Genomic DNA, 22321 nt, shown 5'->3' with positions numbered 1-22321 from the left:
GGAAATCATTAGCGATAAGTTTAACGTAACATCATCTAAAGAATTAAAATCGGTCAGAATGAGGCATGTTACATTTTCACATGCCACGAATTGAAGTCGAAAGGTAAAATATGTAAGATAAGATTTAACTTACATACGTAGAAAATACAAGGTAGTCGAAAAGCACGTCTAAATATTATGGCCAATCAACAAAACTAGTTGCTAAGTACAAAAACCCTTATCTCATTATACAAGCGCCTCAAAATAATAAATTTATCGAAAACACAGTCGAAAACGAGCAGGGTGCTTACCTGATGGAACCGCTACCTGATGCAACCTGATGGAACTACAACCGCCCATGAACATCTGCAACACCGTGCCCTTGCAGGTACGTTACCGGCCTTTAAGAAATGAGTACGCTCTTTTCTTGAAGGTTTCCAAAGCGATTTGGCACAAAAAAACCTCCGGTGAAAGTGGAGTGCTTCTAAATTCTAAGATAGGGTAACTTTGTAAGCCGAAGTTGCTTTTTATACGCCTTAAATTTACCATTATTTTGGCGTTATTACATTTTACCTTATTATTATTATTGTTAAATTATTTTTTGGCGAAAATATTAATGTTTTTAATGTAGACGTTAAGGAAGTAAATCCACTAGATCCTGCTCTTTTTAGTCTAAGGTATCCATAACTACATATCAAATTTAAAATCTAAAATCTGAAACTTTTGGAAGGAAAGTAGATGACGTTATTAAATATTTGATTAAAATAAAAGAACAATTTGATAGCTATGTTAACAATTAGTCGGCACCGGGATTTTTGATAAAGGCATGAGACCTATTCTAAAATTAAAATATTTTTGGACAATATCAATAGATTGGGCATTTTAAATTCTCATAAAGCGTGAGTAAGGCTAGATTAGCCTTATCAATAAAATCTATGCCATCCTTCAAAACTAATTAGGAAAAATTTAAATTTATCTCTTGATGAATATCTTGGGCTTAAGCTACACTTCCAATGATCCTTGGTGGTATCAGCGCGAGGAAAATTTTAAGGCTTGCCTTTCCGGTCTTTCTTTCTTCAGTCACTTCTTTGTGTACAAATTTTAAAATCAAATTCAGTTCAAATCACAAGTGTTACAGAGGTAACAGATAACTGGAGGGTAAATTGCCCTAATAACGATATCCCTAAGGAAGATACTAAATAAAAGCTCTGGGATTCACCATTGGTCCTCGTGACACAACGTTGTTTGACACAAAAGTTAAGTGGCAAAAATCATGCCAGGCTTCAACTGTAATTAACCAAAGAGTCAGATCACTGGTTGCATAGGTTACCCACTAAAAATCTTGGGAACACTTTTACACACTGAATGTTTCCACATATCAATCGGTCTCTTACTGTTTTAACACCGCTATGCTTTGAGAAGAAGATTGACTATATCAGATTACATGATCTTCCTTATCCAAAGAGTTTAGGTAGGTTTTGCCACCTCAGTTCTCTTAATGACACAATGAAAAGGGCTCTTGTCACTATCGACAAATCTCGTGAAGTTAGTTGTGATTATGGCAAGAGACCAGATGTACAGAACGTTCATGTGTTTAATATTTGTTTATAATTAATCTCGTGCTCGGTGGCGAAGGAAAACATCGTGAAGAAACCTGCATGTGTCTTATTTCAACGAAATTCTGTCACATGTATATCCACCAACTCGCATTGGAGAAGCGTGGTGGAATACGCTCCAAATCTTCTCCTCAATGGGAGAGGAGGTCTTATGACTTTGAGTTGAAACACTTGGACCTAGAGTAATAGTGCAAAAAACTTCATTATACTTTATAATTAAATTGTAATTCAACGAGGAAATGCTGAAATTGTCATGATATGTATATACTTAACTTTTTATTTTTGTATATAGTTAAGATGTTTAATTTTAATATTTTTTTATTAATTATATGTTACTATTTAATCTATGAAATAAGTGATTATTTTGATTATACATAGATAATAAATATAAGAACCCTCTAAAGATCAAGATGGTAAAATAAAAAATGGAAAATGCAAGCGGAGCAATTTGCATAACCTCTAATTCTATTGAGTAAATTCCGATGTGAAATCATTTATCTCTCAAAAGTAAATATTCATAACATAATAATAGGTAATAAATAAATATACTAGGTTCATTTTATTACACACAGACAAAATCCTCTCAGAAGCTAGAGTTAAAAAAAAAGTGAAGTTTTTACTTTAAATTAGGTATTCGCTGCAGAAGAATTATACATCAATGTTTTTTGAAGATGCAGTTTTACTAATTAGATTTGTAGAGATTCAGTAAAACTACAAGGGTGAGCCTTTTCTCTTTTACATCGCGACAAGCTTTTATATCAAATAAATTGTGTCAAATGTGAAATGACGTTATAAGTTAACAGTAAAAGTTTTAGTGTAAAGTTTTTTTTTTTCTTTTAAAAAGGGTTTTTGACTTTTAATTTATTACTACAGGATTCCAGAAAACATAATTTTATCTATATTTATAAACTTCTAACACTAAAAATGCTTCCATTGGAAGGTATGCGCGAAGAGTAAAATAATTGTACCTTCACTTTCAATATGCGCAACCTGTCGTTATTTCTACATATCTGGTGCAACGGAAAGAGATAAACGATGCCAATTTTCCAGGAACGGAAGATTGAATGCAAATTTCAATCTCCTCGAACCTATGGACTCTTGATACTGCTACTACGTAATTTTAGGTTATATGTATTCTATAAAGATAATATTTATATAATATAAGTAAGACATCCTTATTGCAAACGCCACGTGTTTAATTTAGCATTAATTTAGCAATTATTTTCTTAACCCTACATGTATAAGGTGCCATATGTGGCATATACAATTTTATGAACAGTTCACATTTTAATATTCGAATAGTTTTGATTTCAGTTAATAATATTATGGCGTAGAAGTTTTATGATACGATGATTGAGTAGTTTTTTGAGCAAAGACGGTCAAAACTCTTCAGATGCTGAAAGTGACTATGAAATTACAAAAATAAGAAAGAACTTGGAGTAGCTGTATGACATTCTTAGTAACTTCGAAATTGTCGCCTAATGAATATGCTACATGTCTCTTCTCCTACATATAGTTCTCTATCTATTTATATTCTAAATTACTTACAACATAGACACGTATCCCTACACTGAAAAAAAATATTAAAATATCTACTTATAAATTGGACTTTTATTTTTTCATCATTTTATTATACACATATATTTTTATTTGACAAAAATAATAAATCATGCATTATAGGCTTAAGAGACATAAAACAACCCGTCATAATATCTGCACATAAAAAAGTAGTCTGGACTAATAAAGTTATACATTAAACTTTTTCGTGGAGCTCTCTTAAGCTTAACGCCACCCAAACTACCTCCGGTGGAGGGTCTTGTTTATGGTTGTACAACACTCAAAGTAACGAATCAAAAAAGTACTAGCTCAAGGATATTTTGTCTCTATGGTTGGCTTTTTGCTTGTTTGTTATTTCTTAATATTTTGGATTGTCCTTATTAATATAATGACTTACAATATTAATACGTGTTATCAAACTAGCAAACGAAAAACGTTCAACTATATATGTATTTATTGTACTCGTATATAGTAGAAAGTCCAATGAACAAAAATTGATTGTTTTTTCAATGACATAATTTGATTTGTTTTTAAGATCAAAGATTAAATGTCAGTATATTTTTAGTGAAGTAGTCGTATAGGAATGCCAAAAAAAAATGTGCACAAACGGCAGAAACGCTGCCGTCAGGACGTTTACAGCGCCTGGATAAGGTTAGTTAACACACCGGGGTTGAGCCGGCCCCAAACCGACACTTTGTTTAACGAAGACTCGATTTCAGACAAGTTTGTTCCGGTTTTATATGGTGTCTCCGGTACTGTCGTCTGCATAGCAGTTATGTTCTATCTATGAGTAAGGTAAACTAGAAGATCACCGGTTGAGCGACCCCGACGGAAACCATACTGGCGGTCGCTAATCAGCTTGTTCTCCTCTAGGTACCGCAGGAGCTGGCAGTTTATAATGGTCTCCATTACTTTGGAGATCAAGGAGGTGATGGCTATAGGCCTATAATTGGACGGGTCTAACCGGTTGCCCTTTATAGGGATCGGATGCACCAAAAAAGTCTTCCGGGAGTCGGGACGACGCCTAAGGCGTAAAGATTGCCGGAAAACACACGTTAAGACCGGCGCAAACTCAGGGGCACATGTAAGTAGCCACGATACGTAGCTGGGATGCCGTCGGGTCGGTCCAGGATACTTCACATAAACTGACTGCATAATTCAGAAACTACTCACTTCTTTTATTGTTTAGTAGTAAACGAGTGCTTTTCTTCTTTCTTAGTTTTTTTTATTCATTAATTCTGTCAACAAAACTTGTCGACAAATAAAAATAATATATAACCTGAAATTACGCAATAGTATTACTAGGAGTACATAGGATTGAGCAGATGTATCTGTAAAATTGACATCTCTCATCTCTTTTCGTTACACATGATTTGTAGAAATAACAACAGAATGCGTACATTGAAAGTGAAAGATAAAATGCAACGCTCTGCGCATCCGTTTTCACAGAGATCGTGTGCAGTTTCCAAAATTTTAATGCGTATTAAGATCTTACATATAAAAGGATAGATAAGAAATGAACCATAAAGTGTTAATAAGTGTTAATACAAGTTAATTATTATTAATGCTATTAAGTAGCTTACAATCTATCAAAATTTATTCGTTTTAATTTTTCTGGGAATTGTTTTTAAAGCTACTATCATTAATTTATAATTTAAAATTAGTATATTGATATTTTTATCTAATAAATCTAACTTAGATTTGTATATAATATTTTTATTTTATTACTTCAAGCCAGAAGCAGTAATGTAATTCTAATTAAAATGATATTAATAATTAAATAATACAATACAGAAATGACTCTAGATATGGAACCATGGCGTGTCCCATCCCGATACATTATATAATTTTTACCCAAAACAACTGCTATGTAATTAATTTTTTTTTTTAAATACTTGATATTGTCTATTTACAATCCAACCAATTTTAGCTGTAGATGATCTTAAGGCTCTTTAACAATTTTGGCTAATGTACAATAATCGTGCTCTTGCCTAAATCGATTGGACTGCCAATTTTTTGGCTCTGAGCTGCTCGCTCATACGGCATTATTCGAGAGTTTTATTACACGAGGAATTGGAAAAATACAGGCTACCTACTTTTCCTTTAATACAAAAACGCATTTGTCAGGCACAAACATAAACAGGCGTTATTAATATATCCTCATCAGTTATTTTATATATTTCTTTTTATTAAATGAAAGAGTACTTACTCACTTACTTTATTCTCTGTACAAAAGAGTATGCGAGGTATACATAATAATATATTTTAAATTGAACATAGAGGTATACATAATATATTTTTAATTGAACCATAATTTCATAAAGATATCTGATTATGACATAATTATCGTAACTTATAACCATAATGAAGTTTAATTTTCACAATATGTAGGTATAGATGGATGATCAGAAACTTCGAGTTTGTTTAGGAATTATGTCTATAGACATAGAGTAAATATATAAGTTGCGCCTAAAGTAAGACATTCACTGCAGTGATCTACGATTCTAATTAGTAATTATAAAATGATAATGTCATTATTTACTTCCATTACATCATATCATTTTCCATAAAATATCAAACTTATAATTTAGGAATACAATATCTTCACAAATGTTAAGATGTGAAAATATCCTATAACTTTTACTTAACTTGCTTTTTTAAGCAAAATTTAATAATAAAATATTACGAAAGTTGTTTCAAAATTCTAATGAAAGTTTTAATCTCCCTCTATCAAAAATTTCATTCATTCTTCGCCCTCGAACAACCTTTAAAAACCGATATTTCATGATTCAAAAATACTAGGAGCGCATAAACGCATTGGAGTTTTAAATATTTTTCTCGATACACCAATACTTGAAGCAGGTGCAATATTTAATATAAATTTTACAGTGAGATTTCAAACTCGTGATAATTTTATCTACGAATTATTTTTATGGACTTGATTTTTATGCTGTTCACATAGTTGGTACTCGTCATTGAAAGCCATGCCATCACAGCAGCACAATCAACACACATAATCGATATAACCGACAATTGGTAACTTTTGCTAGTAACTTATAATTACTAATGTGAGTACTTAATTTAACTGTAATAACTGTGTTTATAGTATCGAGATAAAGAATGTAAAAAAAAGACGTTGATTGTACTTCTTTAACAGTTCTTTCTTTAAAAGGATATATTATGATTTAAATAGTTCTTCTTTGAGTAATCCTACGATAAATCTATATCAAGAAAGATCAAATATAAACTATTTATCTGCTATTTATTTCAATGTATTCTATGGCCTTCAAAGTTATGACTAATAATATGAAAGAAGAAACATTGCTGAAGCGAATGATATTTTGTACTTTTATTTTAGCTGACTCATTAAACGTTATTTGCTCGTAGAAGTTATATAGACTAAATATTGATATTTCAAAAAGTAATTTGAATGCATCTACATATAAATGAAATCTTAACAAATATCTTTGTTAATTAATATTTAAAACATAATTAAGATTATTTTTTATTTGATTATTTAAACTGGGTTGTATATTAGAAACAAACTTAAATTAACATCATATACATAAAAAACATCACATATTTGAAACGTCAAATTTTTAAACATAAGTTTGGAGGAGATTTCATTTTATTTCAAAACTTTTCAAAATAAACTTATTTTATTTGTATGTCGCTATTCCTACAGAAGTTCAGGTTTCGATACCAGGACTACAGGAAAGCGTAAGAGCTTGTATTTGTTCAAAGTTTCTACCGTAGTAGTGACCTTTGCCGTATAGTGCACACATTTAAGTTATTACTGCTATGCATCTAATACTAAAAAGCACATACAGTCACCATAAATACGCGTTAATGTTGTTACATTGTTAAACTAAAAAAGTCATAAATAAACAAACAATATTGTATAAGCAATATGATAAGTTGTTTAACTTGTCCAAAATGAATTTACCAGATTGTTTTAATAGAAAAAATTTGGCAATATTATCAGATAAATTATTAGTAATCATAATAGAATTTCAATAAATTATATTCCTATTTACCCCCCTCTAAGTTTGTATTAGAAGCGGGGACGACAATAGCCCAAGTGTCAGGATCGAACCTACGATTTTCTACATTCCACTAAACCACTGCGCTATTGACGCTTTCAATACATAATATATTTTTAATTGAACCATAATTTCATAAGGACCTCTGGTTGTGACATAATTATCGTAACTTATAATAACCATAATGAAGTTTAATTTTCACAATATGTAGGTATAGATGGATGATCAGAAACTTCGAGTTTGTTTAGGAATTATTTCTATAGACATAGAGTAAGTATATAGTGGTTGCGCCTAAAGTAAGACATTCACTGCATTGATCTACGATTCTAATTAATAATTATAAAATGATAATGTCATTATTTACTTCCATTAGATCATATAATTTTCCATAAAATATCAAACTATAATTTAGGAAATAATAAATAATTTAGGAAATTCTTCACAAATGTTAAGATGTAAGTTAGACCAAGTTTCTTTCTGTAAAAAAATAGTTATAAGTCTATATATATAATAAACAACAGTGATAGTTTTCTTCACAATTTTTACTACCTCTGATTTCACAGAATTAAAAAAAAATATATTTTTTGAGTAATTATAATATTTATTATATAAGCAATCCTTGTAATAATCACGAATTAATCACTAATTTTAAACTATTTTGTAATTATATAATAAATGCATATCTAAAAGAGTAAAAGTTAACAATGAAAATCACGTAAATAAAAATACTACGCTTAATTTTGAGTAAAATAGATAAAAAAATATAACGTATGTACGCTATGCGACGGAGTTTAATAACCTTAAAACTACGAGGCACAAATACTAGCAGTGCATAAATCAAAGGAGATCGAATATAACAGATGAAACAAACCTATGCAACTGCAGAGCATACATACGTAAATATACATATATCTACGTCATATATATTTCATTTTGTACAGATTGGATATTGTAGAAAACATAGATTTGATAAAATACCGCGCCTCTTTAAAAAACTACTAAGTACTGATTTAAGAGTCTGTATACAGATGTTAAGGCTTTATATACATAAAACCCAATTTATTAAAGCAAGTATTACATATATATTTATTGAAATTGTACATATTTTAGAAGTTTGTAAAAAAAAAATATGTTGTATGATTTTTTATGATGCGAGCGGACTGGGTTGGTGACTTTGAAACTGTACGAAGTTCAATGTTCCATTCTTAGTTTAATAATGGCTTTTAGTTGTGCCGACAGGGCGCAGATTATTTCGCCAATGTCACGTAGGATGGAGAAGACACCAAGGAGATTGATCGGTATACTATACGAAGTTGCTTGCTAAGCCGCCCATCAAGTGTCGAAATGGACAAGTACAAGCCATATACACATTTTAACACTAATTTTAATTGTTTCGGCGGTTTTTCCAAACCGATACGGCTTGGAAACCTTCAGATTATTTTTATTTTATTGGATTCAATTATTTATATGCAAAAAACAACTATTTTTAACGACGCCGAAGAATTTGAACTTCCCATTCCCTAGAAACATTTTTAGTGCCTTTGTCGCATCTTATGACATTTGAATTTTTTTATTGTCAGTCCGTCACAATCTAAATTTTAGGAATATTGACTATATAGGATTTTTGACTTTGATATTTTATGCAACTCTTATGATAAACATATTACAATTATATTTGGATATTATATAGCATGGCTTAAATGTATAAAGAGAAAGAACAATTTGGGTGAGCATGGATTAATTTTATGTAGTTATTTCGCTTTACCTATATTTTCTATACTGTCAACTGGAGAGTTTTCTGGCGTACGATAAAAATATTACACAATTCTGGTAGTTTTCATTATTTATAAAAAAAATATTTAGAAAAACGACCTTAAAAGCTTTTTTTTAATTTATCAATCAGTCATACTATCATATATTAATGAACTTGCTCTAAGTTTCAATTTCAGTTGATCGAGTCTGAAACAAAAGAACCCATCAGTTAATGACCTCAAATCAGTCGTGACCAACTGTCACTTGATCAACAAACAAAAATAAATATTTATTAACGCGCCGAATTGAAGCGTATGAAGTACTAGGACAGCATAAAATAAAAGGTGTAGCATAGAGACACAAATATAAATAGGTTATATAGTATTACTCATAGTTTGCATATTATCCCATTCATGCATTTGTGACACGCTACAAGTGTGTTGCGTGAATTGTTGTACAAAAGAGATCCGCTTTGTACGGATCCAATAAGAAGATTGTTGTATAGTCGTAACACTTTAACCAATACCTTGTTTACATCCTGAGAGACGGCACACCGACCACTTGGATCCGCCTGCATAATGCATCACGATCACGTGCTTGCCCGCTCGCAGTCCAGATAGGTCCGGATTTCGGTTCGGGTCGTTATAAATTTGCACCATTACAGATATTCACCATGTTTCAGAGAAAGTTTAGCTTATAATACAATATTATTATTATATTATTTATAATACAATGTTAATTAAACTTTAAGCGTCAATAGCGCAATGGTTTACGGAGCTGCCTAGCGGTGTAAAAAGTCGCAGAATCGATCTCGACCCCTTGCGCTATTGTCGTACCCACTCCTTACACAAGTGATAAGCTTAAAAGGAGGGGTAAATAGTGATATGCCTTAATTTGGGGCATCGCTATTATTCAAATAAAATATTGTTTTTAAGTATTCTTAAAGATTAAATAAACAAATATATATTCTTTGACGATAAGATTTAATTTAATTTAATAAGGAAGTATTGTTTTACAATGAAAAATTAGTAAACTAAAAAGTTACGAAGTTAACAAAATTAATTTTATTGTTTAATAATTTTTCCTTCAAACCGGATAAAATTTATTTGACTTGAAATTAGGTTTTCTCGACGACATTTAATTATTATGTAAAAAAAAACAATAAGTACTTTATATATTTTTTGCCGTGTCCAAGCAATTTTAACGTGTACAGGCTAATACTTAGTGCAACTGTACCAGGATCACATGAGCGTAAAGATTTATATTGCATTCAGAGTGCAACAGGGAAATTCTACTTTTATGGTCTTTTTATTGATATTATAGACGGTTAGTTAGTTATTTATCCTAAATATCATTTTTTAATGCTAGGCTTATAATAAATGCATTTAACAAACGACCTAGTAAGCGAGTTTCTTTAAATAAAGTACTAAATCTTATTGTTGATTTTTTTCTGTTTTCAATAATGTTTATATTAGGCACGGTCTTGAACCAAGTGCAAAGCTAAGGTTTTATAACTAAAAACTTTCTGACATGGCGTTATATATTTATGTATGTATAAATATTATTATTATTGTCTTAAGGAGTAAATTAAAAAGTATACCCTTTCTTGGGGTTTTTTAAGCTTACTTCGTACTTGTAACGCTAAAGTTACGTTATAGACCGGGAGATGATGACACAAAATACTAGGTTATTTGTACTAGTATGGCGGTTCTTCAGGGATCTAGTTATGTAAAGGAAAATGTTGGTCATAGCGCTCGCACCGGCGACCCAATCGCGTGGGCGTTAATTGAACGCGACGGATAAATAACGAGTGTCGAACAATTTGTTCCACAAAAATGCTTGTGTTTTCAGATAAGTAGTAGCATTTATTTATAAATTTTAGGCGAATTAAAAAAAAGTGCTTTATTTATTTTTTTATTAATATTACTGCTACAAACCAAAGTAATTGTGTGCGTTTCTCAATAATGGTTCTGAGAGGACATCCCATCGAATTAATATTAATTGGCTAGATCCAAACTGTATATGTATGTGAATCAGTTGAATAATTTTAATTACAAAACGAAATTGTAATTGTAAATAAAATTCATATTACATAAAAATAGGCATCTACAATTTATTTTCGTTACATGTACATTAAACTTTGATAGAAGTCTATGAAGTTTTATTATTTGATGTTTAATTTAAATTCAAATAATGATTTTATCAAGCCTAGGGGTGAAAACAAGCTTTTAACGGCATCTTTATCTTTGGACATTGTGTTATTTTAAATGTAATTAAAAAGCAAAACGCATAGTGGTTTTTTTATTGACTTTTTTCCACTTCTATTAATAAAATAAAGGAAACAAATAACCTCATAAGTGCATAAAATTATATTATAAAAGGTTGGTTATATTTTAATTTTAATAGTGAAAAGACGAACATTTTCGGCTACGCTTTTATGCTACGCTCCAAGCTACATTTCAACTTCAAGGTCTACGCTACGCTTCGTAGGAGCGGAGCAGTGTCAATACACATCAATCAACCAAGTATGGCAAACTGTATAAAACAGTCATGTAATGGTGATGAGAAATATAATGAGTAAACCAACGTAGCATACGACTATAATTTCTTATTCATATACAAATATTTATTTTAACTCGAGAATACAATTAATTTAATCTTAACTTTGAGTATTTTCTTTTATACCAGATTATATAGAACGCAACAAAAAAAATCCATCATATCGAGGAATCGATTCCATAATCATAGTATACATAACCTTTAGTAATCAAGTAAAAGATTTAGACATATGTCACAACAGCCACCCTCAATCGAAATAATAAAGAAAAATATTTGTGTTCATTTCTAATGTTATATTTATTATATATTTACTTATATATAAGTATAGAAAATCTATATTAATATCAACCGAAGAAATCAACGGCATACCTGATAGAAAGTGGTTACCACCGCCCATAGACATCTGCAACATCTGTAACTCAAACAAATACTTGAAACATTCAATCCATATATGATTTAAAATTTGTTATTAAAAGTAAGTAGTCTCAACAAAATGAATATGAATCAATTAAGTTGCAATCTTTCGTAATTTATATTTTTTATAAATTATTTATTTACACAGTCAAAAAATGTAGAATTAAAATTTTCACGATAAGATTGAATATACCTTCACCTTATTTTATTATTTTAATCTTTAGATAATATTTATAATAATTAAACTTGTTTAAAAATTCGATAAATTCTGAGATGTGTCGAGTGCAATAAACTTTAAACTACGATGCACAAATACTAGCGTTGCATAAAAGCGAAGAGGTTCGAATATAACAGATGAACTGGTAGTTTCACTGCACTCGTAAATGTACGTACATCTATGTTACTTTACCTATCACTTCTACAGCTTTGATATACTAGAAACAGCAAAACTGGTAAAATACTTAAAAAAATTAAAGAATTTAAAATTTGTTATTTACGTGATAAAATAAAAAAATATTCTGCATTATAGCAGCAACAAAGTTATAAAGTAATTAACTCAGTTCGATTAGGTTCGACTTGCCTTTCAGTATTAACAACTCGAATAAATATGATGTACATCCAAATTAATAAACATAATAATATTTCCAACTAGATATTCCATTTTTGGTATGGGCATTGTTCACCAGATTTTATAGCTAAAAATATAAAACATGATGTTTTTACACTGATGAAAAAGGTCGTTAAAAATATTATATCACACACACTAACTCATCTTGTCAGAACGAACGTTTATTATACTAATGCACGTTAGTAATTAAGTAAAGTAAAAAGACTTCGTTTTCAATATGAGCATACATTGATATTCAGACTGCATCAGTAAAATAACCGATCCTCAACCGACTCGCAAATACATATAATTGACACATATATAATATATTATATAAAAACTATATATTATACACATATAACAGTTTTTTTGAAATCGCTTCAAGATCGTGCATCCAACAACCCCAACTTGCAATTTCTCAATGCATCGAGCAAAACTGCATCATAGAAACGCTGCGAGTTACCAGGGAAACATGAACAGATGTAGGTTAACTGTATTTTAATATATAGTTCATATCTAGGTCACATCGGTGCACTAGTGTAAAAGGCTGTGGAAGCTGGAACGAATAACATCTTCTTTTATAAATAAATAGCGTAAGCGGTTGTGGTCTAATTTTGAAGAACTCCAGCCATAGATATGCAGTAAAATAAAAAAGAATGTTTATTGTTATTTACTAAATTGTTACTGATTATCAAATAATTGATTTTAGAGAGTGGAAGAAAGTTTCTGGTCGGTTAGAGAAGGGCGCTACGGCTGTATATATAAAAAAAAAAAAAACAAATAAAAAGGTGCGAACTTACTACGACATTCGTTGTTTTTTGTTGTTCTGTTGTTGTTGAGACTTCGATTGAGTTTCGATTGATTCGATTTCGTCACATAATAATCTACTCGAATAACAGAAACGTCGCTATCACAGATCGGAATTATTCACATGCGAACGTAGCCAGTTACCAACCGTAGACTATTGTAACTAAACCATGATACTGAGCCATAATTACGGAGCTCAACATACCTCTCAAGTTTTAGAAACTATTCTAAGAAAATTTATTACCACCGATATAAATCCTCATGATTTTCTTCGACATCAAGAAGACAATAAAAGTCCTTTTGAGATTAATGTCTAGCCTAGTGCTTAAGCACTTTGTTGTTCAAGAGGTAATTGAAGCCACATTTGGTACTGACTTCTGACTGACTTCAATTGAATTTGATCAGCCTTAACGTGTCAGGAGTTCCACCTCACAAATTATAATTGAAAATTGGTTTGTTGATATATCTGTTAAGGGAGGTGACAATTGCAATGTTCTGCTTGCTTCTAACTGATAGGCATGTAATTTTTCAACTATAATTTTCTTTTTGTAATGAAATTAAGTTTGTTTGTTTAATAATATCTTTCAAGGGCTTAGGGTTAATTGAAATATTATCGAAAAAAACAACCTTCAAAAATAACTTGCTAAAATTATTTGCTCCTATAAACTGACCGACATCATCGAATATCTACATATAGAGGTGACATTAAATCCGAAAAAAAAATCATGAAAGGCTAAAACTATAATAGAGCTTTCATTAACTGTTTTTAATTTTGTTGTTTTAGAAAAGTAAAACGACTGACATCTACCAGCGACAGAGCTAAATATACAGTATTAAAGAGCAACGACATCTATACGTGTTCCATTCAACTAGAAGTTCTAACAGAATAATAATTTAAATAATACAATTTTTCATAGATGGCATAATATACTACCCGGCACGAAACTTGACCTAACATGGCGTCCTCTGCGCAGGTACAGTCCTTGCGAAAATCACGTACTATCTAAAAAGCTTAAAATAAATATTTAATATATTAAAGGGTAGGTACGTAATAAAACACAACGGGTTAATTATTGTATATTTAGTAATTATTGTATCAATAAATAAATAAAAAGAAATAAAAATAAAATTTAGAAATATTATTAGAAAATAAATTAATCACTATCACTCAACGGTGTAAAACCCTCAAAATCAGCAAATGAAGTCGAAGTTCTTGGATTGGTACTGGGGTTGGTACTGGTGCTCGGACCGGGTTCGTCATCATCAAAGACTTCCCAATCGCTACTACTGCTGCTATCTGAATCTCCCACTTGAATAACAAGTTGGTCTGTCAACTGGTCCACTACATGGTCGCTTTTGCAATAGTCGTCTTCAATAGACCTTACTTTTGAACATAACTTTTGCCATTCACTTGATCCCATAGCATCTACCTTCTGTTTCACCAGTTCCATAACGCGTGTGACGTTCCACGCTACGTTTTTGCTGCTAACGTAACCTTTGATTGCGGCCCACGCCATTTCAATGGGGTTCAGATCCGGATGATAGGGCGGCAAGCGAAGGACACTATGATTGTGTTGTGCTAATAATCTATCGATATTATAATTTTTTAAATTTTCTTTGTTCGTTTTTATTAGTTCGTACAACTGTGGCTTGTACATTGTTGGATCAAACGAAATTCCTTTTTCAGTCAGCCAGGCTTGCATGTCGCATTTCTTGGAGTTTGAATTTGGGGCCAAATTATATTGTGTATTATGGTAGGATGCATTGTCTACTACCACGACGGATCTCGGTGGTAGGTTTGGTATTAATTGTGAAGTTAACCATTTGGAATAATTTTCATAATTCATGTCGTCGTGATAGTCGCCCGTTTTGGCTCCGGATTTAAACATTAATAAACCATTTGGTATAAAACCGGCTTCAGACCCTGCATGTACCATAACTACCCGTTGACCTTTGGATATCGGTTTTTTTAAACCTTTTTTTGAACCGTCCGTCCACGCCTTGGAACTTGTGTGCGAAGCGTGGACATACGATTCGTCAGTATAAATTATGGGCCTTCCTTCATGTCTGTACTTTTGTATTGCTTCTAAATATTTGATTCGCTGTAATCTTATACTGGTTTTCTCAATAAGAACTTTTCTATTATTTTCTGTTGCTTTCCATTTAAAGCCTAGATCCTTTAAGATGCGTCGAAGACTCCGTTCAGATCCTTGATAATTTATATCCGATCGCAGTTTTGTCAGAAGTTTCGTAACTGTTGGGATTTCATTATTTGTTAAATGAAAATTATGAATGCATCTTTTGATAACTCCTTGATCGAAATTGTCTATACCAGTTACAGGTTTCGATCTAGCATGTTTTTTTCCAGGCGTCCGGAATACTGTGAGAAATTCTGACTGCTCAGCTTCTTTTACGATTCTCCGAACAGTGCATAGAGAGGTTTTTGTTGCTTCAGCTGTTCTCTCTTTAATTTGAGTATCACTTCTGCCATTAGCTTCGTTTTTTAAAAAACAGTAAACATCGTAAATCATTTTCCGAGCTTGTCTTTTTAGAACTATATTATTTTTTCTTGGCATTTTAGTATACTTCGTTAAAATCTTACTATAATAACAAAAGAAACAACCCACAAAATCAACAATACAAAAACAAAGTTAATAATCAAACACAATTTTACACAATAAAACCGTTATATAATAATAACTTATGTTAATGAGCGTACACTAAGACAACACAGGAACATGCGCGGGCGACGGGAGACGCGGTGGCACTGCGCGGGGCCACGCATCCACCCGTTGCTATGGTTACTAGTAATGGCGGCCTTGTTTGCTATAGTAACGCGCTCCTCGCCTCAGACCGCACCTCAAACGACATCTATTTTTTGTTACTGCGCAGAGTCAAGATTCGTGCCGGGTATTATACTAACTCTTACTGGTACTATTGAATTTTAAAGTAATAAAAATTACGGGATAATTGTATTACTTTATTTTATTCAGTCAACTTCAATATCCTTAGGTATTTTAGAGGATCTCATGATGGTAAATTAGAATATACAGACGATGAAAAAGAATAAGTCTGGCCTTTTTTAGTAACTAAATATAACTAATGAGATTATAGGTGTCAAAAATAAATAAATAAATAAATTTTCTGCAATTTCAACAAACAGTAACTCTAACAGTTTCCAGGTTTTTCTTAAAAGCGCTTTCTTTGTTCAGCATTTTTTTATATTTCACCTACCCATCATTCTTTAGGGCGTCCTCTGGCTCTCTTGCCACTTAGACCTGTCCAAAATTAGTGACCAATTTTGTCCATCTTCCTTCTGTCGATCTTGCCATGTGACCAGCCCATTTACATTTCAGTCGCTTGATTTAAATGTAGAGCAACTATTGGTTGGGAAAGTGAACTCTACCAGCAAGAAACTCAGTGGTCTCTCTCTTCCACCACTTCAATTACACAGTCAGTATGCGAGTAAAGTAAAATTAACTCAATTTGCCTGGGGCATTTTTTTATAAATAAATAAATAAAATAGGTTGTTTGTGGGATGTTCATTCCAATATATTAAAATGCGTGTACAAGCAATATACGTCATAAGAATACTAGGATCGCATGAGTGCAAAGATATAGGTCAAACAAGAACAGCGAGGTGCATAGAACGCCGCCGTTCCACAATTTCACTTAAATATACGCAAGTTGGATATTGCAATTATTTAGGTGGATAGAGGAGGGCATCACAAAATTTCATCCCAAAAAGTCTACCTTAGGAAGTTTCTCATAAGAAAACACTTTTTTAAAGATAGAGTATAAAAAATCTGGTTACTAAATCCTTTCTACGTAGCATTACTTAAATTTTAGTGGTAAATAGTGCTGACACCTTAATTTTAGCTCTACTAAAAAAATATAAAATCACGTATAAAAAAAATGTAAATATGCATGGATGCAATGGACATGCAAATAAATCTCCTGTGTTTGCTCCCAAACGAGGCATTTTTAAATTTCAATTAAGCTAAGCTTCGTAATTTGCATAAAAGATGAAGACCGTGAAGACCCATTTTAAAAAAACAAGAAGCTAAAACAATTTTGTAAAATTATGATTCAAACGTTTTTGTAAAAACCTACTCGAATAAAATACATTTAGATATGATTTTGACTAATTTCCAAAACCTTGAAACCGCTGTTTATTTATAACGAATATCCTAAATAATTTATTAGCCTTAAAAATCTATGTTGACTAACTACGGCTACTGTGTACGTGGCCTTCACATATTGTTGTTATGGAAATTACTATGTTTCAATACCCATCACTACAAAGTTATTCTGGATAATGTTATGAGAAACGTTTAAGTTAATTTATTGATTAAATATAATTATTTGGTTGAAGAATTTCGACCTTTAGTTGACATTTTTTCGGAAATGTGTGTACCACCTATGCATGATATACTTACAAATCAAGATTTTTTTGTAAGAATAAGTTTTAGTTTACGTTTAACAGAAAGAGACGGTATCCCAAATCGAAACTGATATGAGCCTCCAAAATTAAATTTTCATTCAATTGAAACTCGTGTTGCAGTAGTAAATAAGCAATTTTGATTATTGCAATTTTTAAATAAAATGGAGTATTGTCTAAAACAAAGCATTTATCCTTTCAAGAGTTATTATTATTGATGACGTTGGCTACTCTACATCATACACACACACACAGTTCGAATTAACTGCTTCTAGTAATCAAATCAAAATGAATATCGTTAAAACATACAGATAATCTTTTATTTATTCATTTAATTAAGAATTCGTTTTTAATCATTACTTTAATAAAAATAATTACAGTAGTTTGTCGTTACAGTCAACAACAAACATTACTCATCTCTCTCTTACATTTATAAACAAAACTTTATTATCAAATGCATGTTAGATATTTCGTTATGATATTATTTCTTATATAAAACTAATAATAATATAAGTCAATCCTTTAAATTCTTAATCAATTAATAAATAGTCTTGGATCGACGGTCGTCGACCTTATAACCCCGCGTCGACATTTAATGTAAGCTGCTATTTTATGTTAAGAGTATGTGTGCAGAAAGTTTTAATTTGAATTTTTACATACTTAAATGAAACATTTAATATATATCTCTAGATTACTAGATAAATGAGACAAACATAGTGATGAGCGAGGTATACCGAGAATGCAACAAGTGATTCGTTCCGATAAAAAATGCAGTCAGTATATGCAAACCAACCAGGTTTATATTGCAAATATATGCAATAATGGATATCCGGTGCATTCTGAACATTAGGAAATCATAACCATAGAGGAGTTGCGTCTAGTAGTGAATGCATTTTCTATCCTTTATTAACACGAATGTTAACGGGCTGCATGTCTTCCTACTCATATGTTGGTCTGCGATTGCGCGGTATAATATTTATTCTGTCACTGTCTATCGTATGCAATTTCAGCGAGGATGCAATTCGTTCGGTTTGACATTACCTGTACTACTACGCGTATTGCTATGTATAATAAATTTATATATATACACAATAATATAAATTTTCGACAATGGTGAACGAAATAACTTTTTATTTACTTTGCTTATTATCCTATAAACATATAATTATAAAGTATCTAAACGTATTTAATTATTTGGTCTTATGTATATTTTTTTAGTTCTCTGAACAGTTTTTAAATAAGTACTTGTTACTTAAAACTATACCATAAACATCTATCACGCACGTCTTTAACACCTCTACGCATGTCTACGTCGTAGCTCTACGAATTACTCAAGTGCTTAAATTGTATAACTTTTTTAAATTAGTTTGTGAAAATAATATTTGTAAAAAGCATAAGAATGTGTATGTATGTAGCCAACTAATATTTGCTACTAACTAATATTCAATACATCCTTGAGTTGTATAATTAGGTTTTCCCAGTCAATTAATTTGAAACTAAAACATGTTTGACAAAATAAGAAATGACATGGCCAGTTTCTGCCTATTACTTAAATGTACATTAAAATAGAGTACGTTTGTTTCTTATCTCAAAATTGACACGTATTAAATAAAAAAGTTATGAAGTTTATACCAGGGTACAGGTTAAGTTACCTAGCAATAACCAGGATCACATGAGTGGAAAGAGTTTAGAGTAAAATAAATATGAGTCTTTGACGATTTAGCTAACCGTGAGGTGTGCATAGCTTCGGGTGCTCGTACCATTTAAAAATATGCAATAAAAATAACAATGTCATTGGGGGATAGTAATCACTTACCACCAAATCCACTTTTATAGTGACGGTAACCTGTTATTAAATTATATATGTGAACAATTGTAACGTCATGCATATTATTCTTATTTCATAATACTAATAATCTAGTTTAATTTCTTTACAATATTGAACTGCTTTTGTGAGGTTGGTAATTTTTTGCTCAAAACGGTTGAATTGTATTCCGATTTTTGAAGTCGGTTGTTAATAAATATTATTCAAATTGCAACAAACCCTGCACTTGCAAAAATGCATTTTAGAAACGCTGCAAGTTACCAGGAGAGCATAAACAGATGTTGCTTAACGGTATTTTAATCGATATTTTATCTCCTTAGGTTACAGCAGTACACTAGCCGCGTGGCGTGTAGTTTTGGAATGCAAATTTATACGTAACGGTGATGGATTGTCCAACGACATATACAAGTCGGCGATTCGCATGAGTTTTCCCCAGGGTCCATGATAAAAATACACTATTATTTTTAATGTATATTTTTAATCGTCTTAAAACATAATTACTATTAACGGTTTAAAATTATAAAAAAATATTATAAAGTTATTTTTAATCTTAATTATAAGTTGATATTTATTGTAATTAGCTAGATTTATTTATTTTTTTATCTATACACATTTCTTGACAAAAATAAATCATTTATATTTCAAAATTATTGAAACAGTATTTAATAATAATTGCCATCGCTAAAACTTCTATTAAATCTTAATTTATTTAATTCATTACTTATTATAATAAATCTGTCCGGAAAACATAAAACAAATGTTACTGAGTCGTTAAATATATCTTCATACCAAAATAATTGAAATTAAGAAAAGTAACTTAAGTAGGTATTATCTAAAATTGATTCTAAAATATGAATTACAATTTATTAGTCTTCATTTTACTTACTTTTTAGTAAAACTCTACTCCCAATTAGCTGATAGATGCCGCTTTACAGATATAAAGTTTTGTTTTGTTACATACATTGAAACCAGATGGCAGCAAGGTCGACCACCCATATTATATATTTATACTAAGGTTATTATTTCCTTTAAGTATTCCTTTTATTAGTATTTCCAGAGATAGAATTAAATGCTACGTTGATGAAATATAAAAATTATATATTTAATTTAATTTATCAAATAGATTTATAACCTAATAGCTAGTTCGTATTTAAGAAATACTCATAATTGGTACTGTTTTAAAAATACAAAATGACTACATACCTACATGGATCCGTTTCAATTAGATATTAATAACTCAATCTCAAATTTTATTATTTAACTAGCTGTGCCCGCAACTTTGTGCGCGTTGTTTCAATTTAAGCTATTTGGATATTGTAGCGTGATTTTATTTTTATTCTATATATAATTCTAAACTAAAAGCCTAAGTTACTCCTTATTACATCCGCCATCTGTCAGTGAAATTCCCATCGAAATCGAAATCGGTTCAGCCGTTCCAGAGATTAGCCGGAACAAACAGACAGACAGACAGACAGACAAAAATTAAAAAAAATATATATTTTGGTATATGTACCGTGTATACCTACATATGCATTTAGTAAAAATGGGTTATTTTAATTATTACAAACAGACACTCAAATTTTATTATATTTATAGATATCAAATGATAAATTTGGTAAGGTCCGTATTTAAAAATTATTTTTTATAATAATGCTAAAATAAATACATTGCGAAACAAAGTTTTGACAGATATAACTTTTGAATCGAATTCGATAAATTTTGGTATGAAGCAAGCTTGAACTCCAAGGAAGGGCATGGGCAAGGGCTTTTTATATCTAATGCTGGTGACTAATCCCTCAAATATGAGCAAAGACTCGGAGATAACTAGTCCAAGTAAAATATATTTCATAAGTAGGTATTTTATATGCTAAATAAGAAAGATCATAAATAATATCAATAGAGTCTTGGACAATTACTGTAGGTGTACAACTTTATTGAATTACTTAGTTGATTAGTAAAACTTAATAGTTTTACTAATCAACTAAGATAACAATTATATTTTAAGATAGGTAAAAAAGTCAAAGTTCAAGTCCCCGCTACCAATTAAATCTTTATTGAATATATTTTTATTAAGCGTAAGTACGCTTCATTTGGGACATTATTAAGGAAGAACATTGTGTAGCGTAAGCTAGTTGTATTATTATTTTTACGTAAACATCTATATCTCATCTAAATAACACTGAGCAACTTGAAATTCCGATTTGTTGCTGAGTCCTTCTTTGTGGCTGAAGATCACAAGTAAGTATAAATCCAATAGTTAATATACGCTTAATAAGGTATGCAGTGAGTATACACTCCCTTCAAAATTACTTCATCTATTTATAAATCCTAGTTTTTTTCAATGAATTTTATACACTTTATACAGATTAAAAAATATTTAATTTATAGATAATTAATGTAATGATTTCCACTGTAAGTTTCTGTATTTATTGCGTCGATTAAAAATAATAATTTATTAAATAATTAAAAAAAAAAATCGAATAAGTTCGGCCATAAGCGGATGTCGGCTATCATCTTATCTATCTTGACTTCAGTTAAATTATTTCAAATACGTACTATACACAGAAATTTCAATAGTTTGCAATACCAGGAAAACATAACAGAACTGGGCATATTATCAGTTATAATAAGCGCCTTCCTTACACACATTATTACCGACTCAAACAAAATGATGCGTAAATTTAAAGAGAAATTTATAAATTTAATAAGGTATCTCATTAG

Source organism: Vanessa atalanta, chromosome Z, assembly GCF_905147765.1.
Source record: "Vanessa atalanta chromosome Z, ilVanAtal1.2, whole genome shotgun sequence".
Classification (NCBI taxonomy): Eukaryota; Metazoa; Arthropoda; class Insecta; order Lepidoptera; family Nymphalidae; genus Vanessa; species Vanessa atalanta.
Note: the sequence above shows the minus strand (reverse complement) of the source record.